Source organism: Sturnira hondurensis, unplaced genomic scaffold, assembly GCF_014824575.4.
Source record: "Sturnira hondurensis isolate 20B ecotype Veracruz unplaced genomic scaffold, ASM1482457v3 Scaffold0021143, whole genome shotgun sequence".
In the NCBI taxonomy this organism is placed as follows: Eukaryota; Metazoa; Chordata; class Mammalia; order Chiroptera; family Phyllostomidae; genus Sturnira; species Sturnira hondurensis.
In genome coordinates, this window is record NW_028093774.1 from 20085102 (window position 1) to 20100772 (window position 15671).

The following is a 15671-nucleotide window of genomic DNA, read 5'->3' on the forward strand; positions in this document are numbered from 1 at the left end:
TGCCCTCACTCTCTGTGTCTACTGGATGTTTCTCTCCTTACTTTCTTCCTTCCTCTCCTTTCCCTTTGATGCCAGCTGAGGTCAGACTCTCACCACTCCGCACCTCAATCCTGTGACCCCCCCTCCTCATTGGTCTTACTGCTCCAGTTCACCACCACACCACTTCACAGGGCTTTCTATTTCTCTTCAGGACTCTCCCCTGCCTTGAACTATCCAGTGGCCACCCCCAGCTTGCAGAAGGTTCACACTCCTCAGCTGAGCATGTAGACCTTGGTGATGTAGCTCTGGCCACATATCCCACCACTGCCCGTGCCCACCTTTCACTCCAGGAAGGTGGAACCACCTGCAGCTCCCCACAGGCATTCTGGACACATCATGCCTTGCACATGCCATCCTTCACAACGCAGGACAACCATCACCTCCTCCAAGAAGCCTTCCCCAGTTCTCTAAGAATGTTGACTCAGAAGTGTCCTTCATACCCTGCACGCACATCTCTCTGGTAGCGGTTATCACACTATAGCATAAATGTTTCTTTACCTCTTTAAGTTTCCTGAGGTTATGAATCATATCCTATTCATACTCAAACCCCAACCTCTAGCTCCATAGAGGGAAACTGTCTAGCCTACAGATGGGAAGTGAAAGAATGATTAAATTGACTTGCTAGGGTGCATTCCTAGATGAATCCCACCTCCAGAAGACTTCACCATGAATGAAAACATGTTCCTCTTGATCTGAATGCTCATGTCTCCTTTGTTTGTTTTCCTTTTTCTTTCCGAGGCCTTCCCCCAAGGGGTTTGGAGTTCGCCCCTGCATGGTACAGAGCCCCCAGGGTGGCACGATTAGGAAGGCAGTTCTGTGCTGGGTGGGATTCTGGACTCCTTTCCCTCTGGGGTCCTCTCGGTTCAGAGAGTCTCCGGGTCTGTCCTCGAAAGGAACATGGTCAAGGCCTGCTGAGGCCTGAGGGAGGCTCATTCTTCTTAGAAGAGAGTACAGGACAAAGAGATGCCGGACTCTGTCCTGGATGCACTGTGTGAAACCAGCTTTCCAGTTCCATGGAAATGCATGAGTGCATCTAGGGAGGCCTCAGATGGTATTAGTCCTTCTTTAAAGAAAAGGCTTATGTACCTGGATCACAATTTATTTCCTCAGCTATACGTACTTTGGTGCATTTGTGGGTCTCCACTAGGTTATTCTTCATAACTTTTTAACTACTGTAAGCACTTCTTAATAATTAGAAAATGAAAAAGTTGCTTTATAAACATGAGAAAGACCTACCTAAAAGACGGGAGTCAAAGAGGAAGGCGGTATTAAAATGCATTTTTTTACATAATCTATAGAGAGCCCTGAGGTGTGAGGCTTTCTTTGCATAATGAAATAGAGGAAGTGTGGTAGCAGTGAGTTTGTGAATTACCAGGGCAACGGTTAAAGGCAAAAGGGGACAACACAGAGGGCTGCTGACAGGCAGGTGTGTGTGATGTTGGAGCCACTGTGTTAGAAAAAAGACAGAATCATCTGTTTCAGCCCCTTGGTTTACCGGGGACAGCACCTGGTCTCAGGGAGCTGTCTCCATAGACTCATTCATTTATTCACACAGTCATTTCCTGCAGGCCGGGCACAGCGCAGGGTGTCAGAGAAACCTGCCCAGCAAGGCCAGTGGCCCTCACCCTGTGGGACTCCACAGATGAGGGGTGAGACAGACGTATGAGCAAATAATCAAAGGGCAGCACGGTAACTGCTGGGAGGCAGTCCCCGCTGATTCACGTGGTGACAATGTAGAGAGCCAGCTAAAGCCCCAGGGAGCTTCCCAGCAGGGTCTTCAGGGGGAGGTAAGGCTCAGCCTGGGCCTGTGGCTGGTGTTGAGACCCAGGGTGAGCAGAACAGGTGTGGCCCCTCCCTGCCCTCAGAGAGCTTACCATCTATTTGGGGAGACAACCATTAATCAAATGCTCACACGCTGTAAATAAAATTGTGGTAATGAGGGTTGTCTGTAAGAATTTGTAAAAGGACAGATGGGCTAGAGCAAGGATTTTCAATTGGTGTGCCTCAAGAATTTTCAAAGCAGGCAATACCTGACTAGTTAGAGACACTGGCCTCTTTTCCCCTAGATTGTCAAGTAAAAAAAATGACAACAGCCAACACCGCAGTAGCTGTCTGGTGTGAATTCCCTGTCTTGAACCATAAATATATAGAACATATAATAAAGTTGCATCTTATTGGTCATGTTCCATAATAAGATTGCATCTGATCAGTTAATTCTTGGTACCAGATATCCTTATATAGAAGCATAGGCACCTAAGTTTTTAAACGATTTTATTTATTTGTTTTAGAGAGAGGGGCCCTGGCTGGTGTGGCTAAGCGGATTGAGTGCCGACCTGTGAACCCAAGGGTATCCGGTTCAATTTCCCGGCAGGGCACGTGCCTGGGTTGCAGGCCAGGTTCCCAGTTGGGGGCGTGTGAGAGGCAACCACACATTGATGTTTCTCTTTCTCTTGCTCTCTCCTTCCTCCTCTCTCTAAAAAATAAATTCCAGGCATCTGCTCTCACTGGGAATCAACCTTTTGTTCTGTGGGACAATGCCCGACCAACTGAGCCACACTGTTCAGGGTGGAACCTGATTGTTTAAAAATTCATTTTGGAGCATAAAAGATAGGTCATTACTCTAATTGGGGGGGGGGTAAATCAATCAAAATTATACCCGTATTTTGATCAGAACTGCAAAAACATGTATGTGTTGGTGTGCTGCAGGATTTTAGTAACTAGTTTATGCCACAAGAGGAGAAAGGTTGCAAATCACTGAGCCAGATCATAAACCAGATCTCAAGAAAGAGTGGGAAGGGCATGCTAGGCAAAGGGAACAGTAAGTGCAAAGGCACTGAGCTGGGAGGGAGCACAGTCCTTGAAAGAGGTGAACAAAGTCAGTGCGGCTGGAGCCGAGCGAGGGAAAGGGCGAGGCTGGAGAGAGAGGCCGCAGCTGGTTGAGGCAGGCAGAATTAAGGGTCTTTTTTTACTTTTTCCTAAGAGCAAAGGGGAGCCACGGAGAGACTGTAAGCAGCTCTGTCACTTGGAGAGGTTACACTGACTGCTTTGTGGGGAACCCAGTTGGGGTGCAGGGTGAGCGTGGGAAAAGCCTTCTTAGAAGGCTGTTGTGGTCACCCAGGTGACCACAAAATGAAATTCTGAAGTGAGCACAAGCGATGACAGCAGCATGGGGAGGAGTGGGCAGGTGAGGGGGAGGCAGTGGCCTAGGCTGGGTGGGGGAGGGGAGAGGCAAAGTTGCCTCAGGATCGGTCCTCTGGGATGCAGAGCGACAGCATCAGCCTGTAAGTCTTGCAGGGGGAGAAGCGAAGCTGTGAAGGACCAGCGCCCTGTGCTATCACCCCTGCCTCCTGTTCCTCCCTCCTCCTTCCTGCCCCCCACCCCCACCCCCTGCCCCTTCCTAAAGCTACCTCAGCCTCTGCAACCTACGTCCAATTCAGTGTGAATTCCCATGAAAACCAATAGGAAAGTAACAAGTCTGAATTTGTCCTTTAGTCTTTCACTCCCTGGCATCACGCCCTCTCAAGGTGGGCAGGGACCCTGGGCTCAGGCTCACTTTTTTTTTTTTTAAATAGAGAGACTCCTTTAAAAAGAAAGATTTTATTTATTTATTTTTAGACAGAGGAGGAGGGAGGGAGAAAGAGAGAGAGAAACATCAATGTGTGGTTGCCTCTCATGTGGCCCCCACTGGGGACCTGGCCTGCAAGCCAGGCATGTGCCCTGGTGGAATCGAACTGGAGACCCTTTGGTTCACAGCCCATGCTCAATCACTGAGCTATACCAGCCAGGGAATCAGGCTCACTTTTATTCTGGGAATAAATAGAATAACTGGAAAGAAACAAATGAGCCTGAAATGAAACCTAGGAATTTATGGATCCCCTTTGAGAGTGCCCAAGTGACTCAAAGTTCTGGGATCCGTGCTATCGATGCCGCCAGCAGCCCTGAGCTCCGCGTGGTCTGGGAAGGGCTCCGGGTGTCTCACATGGGGAAACTGAGAGTGCTGACTGCACCCGAATTTTGTCAGCATTTCCTTCTCACTTTGAATCGATTGTCAATGACAGATGCCCAACTCAAACCAGCTTAAGCTCAAACATGGGTGCCTTCCATGAGCATTGTCATAAGTACTGAGAATCATGTGCCTTTAGAAATGAGGTACCTAGCTCCCTACCCTCTCAGTACTTGGAAGCACCCCCATTTCCTTAGTAGGGAGCATCCCATTTGCCAGAGTAGTGACCAGGAACACCTGCAAGGGGCAAGGCTGCCTGTGCTCATTTAATTTCCCGTGCACACCATCTGTGTGATTCTGCAGGTGGCTCTACAATCCCAAGGCAGCTTCGTGTCTTTGCAGCTGGTATTTCTTGCTGTGACAGATCTCTGTGTGGCAGCTCACCTTCCTGGTCTCCTCCACCTTAGTTCTCATTCCTTAACATGCTTCTTAGTTCCCAATGGCCCCAGGGACTCTTTTATCTGCCCAGCAGAAGAGCCCAATTCTGCTTTCTGACCCACAAAGTCCCCACTGAGACACCTTGTTTTGGAGCTGGGTACATGTCCCAGTGCCTTGTGAGATGACTTCAGGTGCTGCGCTGCGAGCAACACGAGGGTCACTGCCCAGTCCCAGGAGAACAGCCCATCTGGGAAGGAGGAAGGGGAGCACACCCCAATGCTGCCCTTCCCTCCAAGTCCTTTTCCAGGCCACTCCACTGTGATCCCTTCCAGATCTCAGCATTTTCCTCTGCATCCCCCAGGCTTCCTCCCCTTAACTTTTTAGGTGGCCCCCCATTGTGCTCAACTCCTCAGCACCCCTTCCCTACACTGCACCCTGCTTTTGTCCTAACCCTTGCCTGCTCCAGGTGTCCTTTCCTACACACCTGCTCAGGCCCTGCCCCTAGCCTCAGCCCTGTGTCCCGGTCCGTCCCTCACTGCACACCTACAGCATTGCACAGTCCCACCATGCCTTCCCTTCTCATGACCTCCCTCCCAGGGGCCAGCTCTCCAACCCAGGCTGCAGCTCCTGCCCATGCAATTCCCAGGGTCCTGCAGCCTCTCTCCTTCCCTCTGCTCAGCACCCAGGGACTTGGCTCCCACTCCCTGGCCCCCTCCCTGCCTTCCCCACCACTGCTGCCTCCACCGGCAGCTCTTCCTCTGGGGCAGGGTTTGTTTTGCTGGTCACACCTTTCCTTTTTGTCTCCCTTATCTGTTCCCTTTTAAATACGTGTGTCCAAGCAATAAAAGCAACTTGATGTAAAAAATGAAGCCAGTAACCCTGCAGGTCGTTCAGGGAGGCGGCAGAAATGGTGGTGGTAGTAATGCAAGTGATGAAGTCTGGGAAAAACCAAGCCAGAGGAATGGGCATAAACTCACACCAAAAATGGCCACCAAACCAGCACAGCGGCAGCGGTCAGCTGGATGCCACAGAGTTTCATCTGCTGGTGGGGCCCCCGCTTCGTCCGGGGATCAGACCCTCACAATGCCAAGCTACAACACAGCCTGTCTCCATCTCCCACGGGTCTGTGACCGTGGGCCAGGACGTCGCCTTCCTTCTGTGCTTGGGCCCAAGTTCTACTCAGGAGCTTTTTCCCTCTTTATCCCAGACACTCACTCACTTGGAAGCTGATCTATCCCCCCATCTCCATGGCTACCAACCTATGGGGTCTTGACATTGAGCACTTCCTTCCTCCCCTTCACTAAAGTTGCTGAGAAGTGATGAGGAGGCAGGACGGAGGGTGGTGTCCGGGTGGTGATGCCCATTCATTCATCCATCCATCCATCCATCCATCCATTCATTCATTCATTCAACAAGTGTGGAGCCCTGACTATGCACCCAGCACTGCCCTAAGCACAGGAGATACAACAGTGAACACTGACAAGGACCTGAACCTCTTGAAGTTCACGGTGCCATGAAGAAGACAGTCAGTGAATAAGCGAGGAACATAGTATCGTGTAAGACAATGAGATCAAGAATGGGGGGCTGGATGCAGAGGATCCAGAGACACATGAAAAGATGCTTGATATCGCTAGCTATCAGAGAGATGCAAATTAAAACCACAATGAGATACCACTTTACACCAGTCAGAATGGCCATCATAAACAAAGAAACAAACAACAAGTGCTGGAGAGGTTGTGGGAAAAGGGGTCCCTAGTTCACTGTTGGTGGGATTGCAGACTGGTACAACCACTATGGAAAGCAGTATGGAACTTTCTAAGAAAACTAAAAATGAATGTGCCCTTTGACCTAGCAATTCCACTATTAGGAGTATATCCTAAGAACCATGAAACACCAATCCAAAATAACCTATGCACCCCGATATTCATAGCAGCACAATTCACGATAGCCAAGAGTTGGAAGCAACCTAGATGCCCATCAGTAAATGACTGGATCAAAAAGCTATGGTACATTTACACAATGGAATTCTATGCTGCAGAAAGGAAGAAGGAGCTCCTACCCTTTGCAACATCATGGATGGAACTAGAGAACATTATGTTGAGCGAAATAAGCCAGGCGGTGAAAGACGAATACCATATGATCTCACCTTTAACAGGAATCTAAACAACAAAACAAACAAGCAAGCAAAATATGACCAATGACACTCAAATACGGAGCAGGCTGGCAGGGTCCAGAGAGGAGAGGGGAGAGAATCATAGGGGAAAAGGGGAGGGACTCACATGAATAAGTATAAAGGACACATGGACAATAATTAAGGTGGGGGGAGGAAGTGGGAGGGAGGTGGGGAGCACGGGGGGGGCAGAGCAGGGAATATAAAACAGAAAACTATACTCGAATAAGAATTAAATTTTAAAAAATTAAAAAAAAAGAATGGGGTGTTGGTTAGGGAAGGCCTCTCTGAGGAGGGGATATTGGAGCAGAAGTGAGGAAACAAGCTGTGTGGCTATCTGGAATAAAAGTGCCCTTGAACAGGGAATGGCAAGTGCAAAGGTCCTGAAGGGGGAATGTGGTTGGTTTGTTCAGAACTCAGCAGGAAGGTTGGCGTGGCCAGAGTAGAGAGATTGAGAGGGTCAGTAGGGGGCCAGCAGGCCAGGCAGTAAGGCGGGGGCCAAGTTGCCAGGGGTCTTGTGTGCTCTGATGTGGTCAACCAGCGGCTTCCTGCGGAGAGCGGACAGGAGAGCAGCTGGGAGGTGCCGGAGAGGGATGAGGGACAAAGGAAAGGGGTGGGAGTGCCTGCCGTGGGTGAGGGGCATGAATGCATTGATGGGTGGGCAGGTCAGTTCGTGCCACCAACTGTAGAACATGGGAGGGTCCCTCCGTGGGCATGTGACTCGGCAGCACTTTCAGAAGTGGTGAAGTGAGGAAGTGGTAGAGCCCTCTCTCCAGGTACTGGGGCACCTCAAGCCACGAGCTGGCACGCTCCTGTCATTTCAGGCCACGCTGGCTGCCTGCCATTCTCTTCACCTAGACTGGGCCTCTGTTCCTTCAGCGCTCGCATTACTCATCCTTCAGTCCTTGACTGAGTTGTCACTTCCGTAGACAAACCGCCCGGGCCACGCCACCTCCCCGCAGCAGCTCTGGTTCCCACCGCCCTCTCCAGAGTGGATCAGGGCGTCTGTTCCCCTGGTTCTCAGTGCTTCTCTTCCGTGGTACTTCTCACCGTCGTCATCCATTAGTTATAGTCCGGTCGTTCTTTGATGTCTGCCCTGCTCCAGACCGTAGGCTCCATGAAGCCAGGGATGGGTCTGCTTTATTCATCCCTCCATCCCGTATCCCCGCAGTGTGCCTGACACAGGTGGGTGCTCACCACAATTCTGTTGAATGAACGAACTCATAAGCAAATGGAAGAGCAGGTGGCAGGGATGCAGCGGGGGAAGGGAACTGATTCTTCAAGGAGAGATGCCAACAGGAATAGTGCTGTGCCAGCTGAGAAACCAAGCACCTAGTGTGGAAAGCACTGGGACTTTGTCTGGCATCTGCAGGCAGACCCAGCCTGGCAGATGTGCCCACACGTGTGCAAACACATGTATATGGCGGTACCAGAGCACCTCCCAATATGAAGCATAACGATAGGTTGATAACAGAAGATCTGTTCTCAGGACACTTGCTGGAGTTGGAGCAGGAACAGGGATTCCTAATCTATGGCCAGAATTTGTTCTTGAGGACAATGATCCAATCAACTCAACCCCTTGAGCCTCGGTGGAAACCAGAATCAACCTGGATAGAAATCACGACACACTCAATTCGGGCTCAATGCCTCAAGCTCCCACCCTCCAGGTTCTCTCCCAAACCTTCTCCTCTCATTTCTAGTATTCTTATGCCCTCTCTACCCTCCTGTGAATCAAAAGACCTTCAGAGAAGGAGCAGGCAAAAATTCTGTCTACAGTGTAAATGGTTGATAAAAACGAAGTACTATCGAAGCTCCTGGTATTACTCTTACTAGGAGTGTTTGCCCTTTGGTTGTAATAAACACCTTGCACCACAGGAACAAAGCCTGGGGTTCTTATGCCCTTGTGATTGTGTTCTGTGGACCACCCCCCCCACCCCCGCCTCACAAAGGTTGTCCCCTAATCTCCCATTTGGAAGGCACTTGCCGTGGCTAATTTTAGCACAAGAGCATTTCGTCAAAGGGACATTATGGCACATTATTTTAAAGAACCATTAAGCTTCCAGCTATTAAAAAGCAACCAAGTCATGTACTTAACCTATAGTCTTCGTTCTGCCCCGGAACCTCATCCCACCCCCCTCCCCAGCCTTCCCTCTCACCATGGAGGACACACTGTATCAGCTGTCAGATCAAAGTGGCGGCTGAGTCAAACATTCTGCTTCGTGTCAAGTAGGTTTACTTCTTGCAAGCATGAGGATCTCCTGGTTTGCTCAGCTGTGACAGACGATGACACCCCCGGACTCCTGACTCTCTGCTGCGTACCTGGGCTACTTACTCTACCAGCAGCTGTTTCTAGCGTCGTGAGTGCTGGCTGTTGATGGATGAAAGATTTTTACCTTGGGGGTCTACAAATGGGTTTCAGGGAAGTCTATGAGCGCCTAAAATCATATACTCCAAAATTGACAAATACCTATATATTTTCTAAGGGGAAGGAGGGGCCCATAATTTTCATTAGGTCTTCAAAGCAGTCTGATGATCACCAAACATAAGAAATCACTGGCTTAGACGGGTAATCCAGATATTTCAGTGAAAAAAGTCTACTTTAGAGTATGCCGCCTAGTATCTGCCCTCACTATACATACATGGTGTTATGGGCAGATGCGTGACTAGTTTATGTAGCACATAATCTAAAGTGGATTTCTCGACACAGACGATGTACTTTGGAGGCAGCATTTGAGGACTAAAGAGGAAAGTTGTTGGGTCAGTTTGGGGCAGAGTGAAGCCTGTGTTTGGTGAGACCATCCTGCCTTCTAGAAGGTGACCTCTGTTCCCTCCTCACTGTCAATGAAGTTGCAAAAACTGTATCTAAAAGGAACATCCGGGCGGCAGAGCAGGTACCAGAGACGCAGCAGGGGAGGGGTGACGGCTCTTAAAGAAGAGATGCCCATAGGAACAGGGACTCCCAAGCACCTACTGTGGAAAGCATCAGGACTTTGTCTTGGACTTGCAAACAGACACGACCTGGGAGACAGGCCCACCTATGCGCAGACTGCCTCTCATAAGTCTTGAGCTCTCAGAGGTGACCTTGGGTTTGGGAGAAGACCTAGAATGAGCTGTGGGAAGCACAGGGAGTGGGCATTGCTTCTGCTTCTCTGCCCAGCTATTATGCTCTGTTGTGGCTGAAATTGAAATCACTCAGCAGCCACACGTTTCAGACTGAAGTAGCTCCTTGCCACCTTAAAGGTCAGGAAAGCCACCGTGCTGACACAGGCCCATCTCCCCCTGGCAGTCTGCCCCACATCGGCTCCTGAGTCATCGCCTCCGGATGACTGGGCCAAGGAAAACAAGGTTTCCTGGGGCGAGTTGAGCTGGGGGCAGTTGGGTGGCAGGGCAGAGTGGTGAAGCGAGGAGAACACGGCACTTGGAGCCCGAGGATCTGGGTTCAAGGCCTCACTCTGTGAACTTGGGCATGCTGCGGTGTTCTGTTTGGGTCTCCAAAGAAATTGTATAATGCAAGACAAGCTGCTTAACATGGTACCAGGGGCATACTGGGTGCTCAGTGAGAGTGGCCACACAGGACCCACACTGAGGCAGAGGTCTCTTTTTTGGCCTTATTTTATTTTATTGTCGTTCTAGTACAGTTGTCCCGATTTCCCCCCATTGCTCTCCCCTGCCCCACCCACTCCACTCCCAGTCAGTCCCCACCCTGTTGTCCATCTCCGTGTGTCCTTTATACCTGTTCCTTGATTAGACCCTCCCCTCCTTTCCCCACTTATGAGGCAGAAGTCTTGAACCCAGACTGGGATGCGATCAGCCTTGGTCTTCACAGTGAAGGGGCCTCAGAGGTTGTCTATGGAGACCAAGTTGGCCCCTGGACCTGTGGAGATGGGCGTCCCTGGTCATCCACTTACTCAACAAGTATTCCTGCAGAGCTACGCTCTGGAATGCAGTGAGGAAGCCTGACGAGGTCCCAGCTTACTTCTAGGGGTCAATTCTCTGTGGCCAAGCTTCTGCCAAAACATGTAATGATCGGCGGTCACAGGTAGAACGGTCTTGGCCTCTCAGAAACTGGGGAGTCGGGTGGAGCCCGCAGGAGGCAGAAGGGAAAGATCCATCTCCACAGTTCTCTGCCGCATCACTAGGTGGCAGCACCAACTCAGGGCTGCTGCTCCCACCCTCCTGGGAGCAAAGGCACTCAAGCTGTGGAGGCAGCAAAGACCATTTTGAGTCCCTGGTCTGAGGCGTGACCTTACACAAATCATTCAACCTCTTTTGAGTCTGTTTCTTTATCTTTAAAAGGGAGGTAACAACAGACCTGAACTATCGGAGTGAGCAGACAATCAGGCAAATGTTCGGTAAGTGTCAGCATCCCTGCCACCAGCGAGAGGACTAGCCGGCAGACTCCCCGACTCTTTCAGACCTCACCCTTGTTTTGTGCTTCTTCCCCCCTTTTCAAGAGTGCCCCTGATGCTTGCTTCAAGTGAGCCCTGGATAAAATTTTAGGGGTGGGCCAGTGGGAGGCAGAAGGAAGATCCAACGTGTGATTTTTCTAGAACAGACCCACTTTCCCCCTTTCTTCCTTCCTTCTACCTCTCCCTACCTCTGCGTTTTCTTTCTTCCACCCTGGGACCTTCACGTTTATTTGGCTTGTCAGCCGCCTGCACTGCACAAAACCCTGGGCTAGGCAGGGAGAGATGGGGAAACAAAGGGAGCTAAGACGCACCCCGGAGAAAGTCCTTCCCTCAGAGGTGCTCACAGTCCCCTCGTCACTGAGCTGATCCCGGGTTGTGGTGCTCCCAGCGCAACTGAACCGGTTGTCAAAAAATCAAAGTGTTACATTCTGCCTGGTCACTTACCCACCTCCCTAAGGCCCCTCCAGGCCTCAACAGGGCACGCCTTGACCCTGCTCCAGCTTCAACGCTCATTCTGATGGACCGGTGTGCATCCTAAAATTCGAATATTGTCCCCCCACCCCCACCCCAGCAGGCTGGCTGGACCCCACACTGAATGAACAAAAGGAAGTAGATGGAGAGTGCAGCCCGGAGACTGAGTTGCAAACTCCCAGTGATGGCTTTCCAATCAGATGGATGGAGCCCGAGGCATTTGCTGGAAGCATCGGTGGGTCTCCTCCAAGTCAGGCACACCCAAGGCCGCTGCAGTCTGGGTGCCCATCCAGTTGGATGCCCAGTTTCCGATGGGGCACAGAGCAGCCCAGGACCCTCTCAGAGAGCAGTCTGCTCCCACTGGCCCCTGAGAATCAGGATCCAGTAGGCACCCCAACCTCTCTTCCTAAGTATGATTCATCATTCCTGAGTTTTAGGTTTCCAACAGAAGCTCACTCTGACTGATGCAAGGAGGAAGTGGATTTGTTGGAAGGATATTGTGTGGCTCACAGAATCCAAAGGAAGCCTGGAGAAAAGGCTCAGGATGCGGCAGGGGGAACCTGAGCAATTCTCTGCCACGGGGATTCCCTGCTCGGGGCTTCGCCGTTGGAGTGCAGGTCCCACCATCTTTTAGGGAACAGGTAGAATTTCAAAAAACAACTGTGGCATAATAAAGTCATGCATCTCCTGCCACTGAGATCAGGGTCAGCTCATGCTGCTAATGTCAGAGGCACCAGGGAACCTTATAAAAACCACAGATGCTTGGGCCCCTCCTACAGAAGCACTGAAAAGATCATAGTGGGGTTCCAGGCAGAGGAAACAGCACATGAGCAAGGGCTGCTTGAGAGAAAAGCACAAAATATAGTCAAGGACACAAACTCTCCGGCACGGCCAGTACACAGTGCTGTCTCCAAGAGCGGAGGATGGATGCCGAGGGGGCCCGGGCAGGTGAGTGGGTTCAGGTCCATGGCTCTGGGAGGATGGGGGCCAGCTGCAGGCTCTGCTCCCTCTGCACTATTGATGCCTGGGGCTGGATAACTCTTGCTCATGGAGGCTGTCCTCTGCACTCGAGGATGCTCAACAGCATCGCTTTTCCCCATCCACTAAATGCTAGTGGCACCTGTCTCCCAAGGTGTAACAACCAAAAATGTCTCTCAACAATGCCAAATGTCACTTGAGGGACAAAATCACTCTCAGCTGAGAACCACTGACTTCGGGGGACTGGTTGAAATTCCCTGTTCAGTTGTTTGTTCTCTTGGCTTCGGCATTAGGCAGAGTTAGGTAAGCAGTACTCAGTAGCGCAGTACGTAGTAGCTTAACCAAATCAGCTCTTTGCCACTTTCGCTTAACAGTAAGCCAGAGGCAGCTTGTAGCAGCACGGTTCTGCGGCATCACGGGGACACAGAATCTCGTTTCCTCTTTTGTACGCATGGTTGTCGTACCTTCTGAAGATGGTTGTCCCACCTCCAACATCACACCTGCTTTCCAGACAGGAAAGAGAAAGGCATGCACCAGATGAGGTGGCCCCACCTTGTAAAGAACCTTCCCATAGGCCCTATTCAGCAACTTTTGCTTCTGTCTCACTGGCCTGTGTCACATGGACATTCCTAGCTGCAAAGGAGTCCGAGTAATGTAATCTGTTTAGCTTGGCACATTGCCATCCTAGACCGAGTGAGAAAAAAGAGGAGAATGACTTTGAGAGGTCTGTTGTCAGGGTCTGCCACCGCTCTTAACTTTGATTTCTGGGTACAGTGACAAGCTCAGCAGTCTCTCACCAGGAACCTACCAGAAGAAGCCAGACAACCCCCCCAGGCAGCAATGAAATTTGTCTGTGCAAATTTCCCTAGTGAATTCCCCTAAGAGGAGGCTCTTTATTTCTGTCTGCCGGTAGATTCTTTAAACCAGGACCAAGTAGATCAATGCAAATCACACAGCAAGCAGTTGAAAGACAAGATTTTTAACAGGGACATGTCACTCATTCCCTTCCCACCCGTCTTATTCCCCCCGTACTCACACTGGGCCAGTGCGGTGGCCAGGCATCCACATCGCAAGAATCCCATTAAGTATCTTCTCTACACACTCACTGCAAAGCCTAAAATGCCACCGTTAGTCCTTAATTCCTCTGGGTCAGGCGTTACTCTCCCAAGGTGTCTTTGAAAATGCCAGTTCTCACCCTGACCAGTGTGAGAACTGAGGTTGGTTGAGCGTCATCCCACAAATGGAAAGGTCGCCCGTTCGATTCCTGGTCAGGGTACCTAGCTGGGTTATGGGTTCGGTCCCAGGTGCGGGTGCATACGAGAGGCAACCAATAGATGTTTCTCTGTTACCTTGATATTTCTCCCCCCCCCTCTTTCGTTCTCCTTCCCCCTCTCTCTAAAAACAAATAAATAAAATCTTAGAGTGCCAGTTCCCGCAGACAGGAGTAAGAGATGATTGCCTCTTTAACACCTTACCGATGCTCTTAGCTCCCTAGCCCCCACCGCCCCCCGGCATTCCTGAGCAGCTTTAGGGCATGGAAACATGTGAGGTCTCGAGAAGGAGGCCAGAGCAGTAGAGGGAGACAGCCTGTCTGTCCTGGAAAGAAGTGGGACACCCAGCTGGCTCACCTCCTTCGCTGTAAAGCCACAGTGACAACTGGGACATTGGTTGGAGCTATTAATAAACACTGCTGGTAGGTTTGGGTCCAGTAGATGGCAACCCTGTGACCTTTGCATTGACTTCGCCTCCCCTTCTCTCCCCACCCACGCTCCTTAACCTGAAGACAAAACATCTGGCTTTCCTGTAATTTGCTTTGACATTAACTCAGGGAATAACACTGCTGGTAAGAGATAAACACCAGCCGGAAAGTGGGGAAACGAACGTCTCCAGGAGCCCTCACATCAAAGAGACCGATGACAATGATGCCGTCATACACCAGTGTTTGCCGCATGGAGCCTGGGCTTTCCAGGGAGACAGTGTTGACCTAGATCCGGTTGCAGACTGGCAGACCTCTGCAGTGCCTCCCTCGGACTGGGCAAAAGAGATCCCTGCTCTGGACCCTCCACGTTACAGGGGCCGGCTCGGGCCCTCCTCCTGCTGTAGCCTTTCCACGGGGCCAAGAGTCCTTAGGACTGAGGGTACGTGCCCACCCAAAGCCCTCTCTCTCCTTTTAGACCATTGCCTCACATACCCAGGACACCAGTATCCCCTGCCTGGGTGGCCCTGAGCTGGCTTCCAGGAACCCTCCTTCTCCTTCTCTGAAGTAGACCAGACCACTGGCGTGTGCGCCCTCGGCCCCAAGGGGTGGCTCAGGGACAGTTGTCTGTGTGGGAGGGGTGTGTGTGGAACTCCATCTTGCAGGCTGGTACGTTTGCCAATGGGAACATGAGGAAGAGGCAGAGGAGGGACGAGAAGAATACAGGCTGCAGTTTGGGGGCTGTTTCTCCCTGTGCTAATAATACAAAGTTCTGAAGCATCTAAACATTCTAAACTCAAACCTTGCCTTCCAGGTTGTTATGAAGGTATATTTGTCGAGGTAGTCAAAAAGAATGTATTTTGTTTAACATATTTAATATATTTTATAAGCTTGATTTATAATGCATAAACATTTAGGCATATGGTATATGGCCTCTGATTATACTCTTGCTCCAGGCCCTGCAAATTTTAGAGGTAAACCTGCTCTACAAACATATTTTGTTTGGTCTGCAGAGTGTTTTAAATATTGGAAGGTTTCATGTTGAAATTCTAACTTGGGCTTTTCTTGACAAATTGAAAGATATGATAACATTGGGTCTGAATTCCTGCATGGCAGCATGGGATAGAACCGAGGGGCAGCTGCCTACTATAGACTCACTCCTCAGTTTGCCACACTCCCCACCACTCCCAGTTGCCCTATGACCAGTGAGCTTCACATATTTACAACACCTGCCTAGGCCCAGGAGGCATTTGAGTGCAGGTCAGTGGTGCACCAGCCTGAAGGAGCTATTCTTATTATGGATAGGAGGCTGGGTCAGAACCTGGTTGGTGGAACATTCATGGCCAAAACTCTGAAAGTTGAAATCTATTCACAACTGTCCCTCCAATTTCCCTGGGAGGAGGTGAAATTAGCATTGGCACTCATGCCAGGCTCAGCCCCCTGCTGCCTCTTTCAGGCGATCAGAAAGGAGAAGTAAAACTGCCTGGGGTCACTAGAAAGTGGAGAAAGAAAGGGGAAGAGAAGTCC